This window comes from Geospiza fortis, unplaced genomic scaffold, assembly GCF_000277835.1.
Source record: "Geospiza fortis unplaced genomic scaffold, GeoFor_1.0 scaffold289, whole genome shotgun sequence".
NCBI classification, from domain to species: domain Eukaryota; kingdom Metazoa; phylum Chordata; class Aves; order Passeriformes; family Thraupidae; genus Geospiza; species Geospiza fortis.
Window position 1 is genome coordinate 444,769 of NW_005054478.1, and position 240 is coordinate 445,008.

Consider the following 240-nt stretch of genomic DNA (forward strand, 5'->3'; position numbering starts at 1 on the left):
TCCAGGCGGGGCCCCGTGCTCCGAGTGAGTCCGTCTTTCCATTGTTCAAACAATCTCTTTTCCACACGCGGTGCCAAAGGCTCCCCGCTCGCTCCCGCACGCGCCAGTATATTTAGCTGCCTCTAAGCCTCTACCTTTCCTTATATAGGAGAGGCCAAACGAATTTCTCACTCTCATTATTAATAGCCCGAGAGGAGCTCTTAGGAGGCTGCCAAAAATAGCAGGCAAACAGAGCGCACC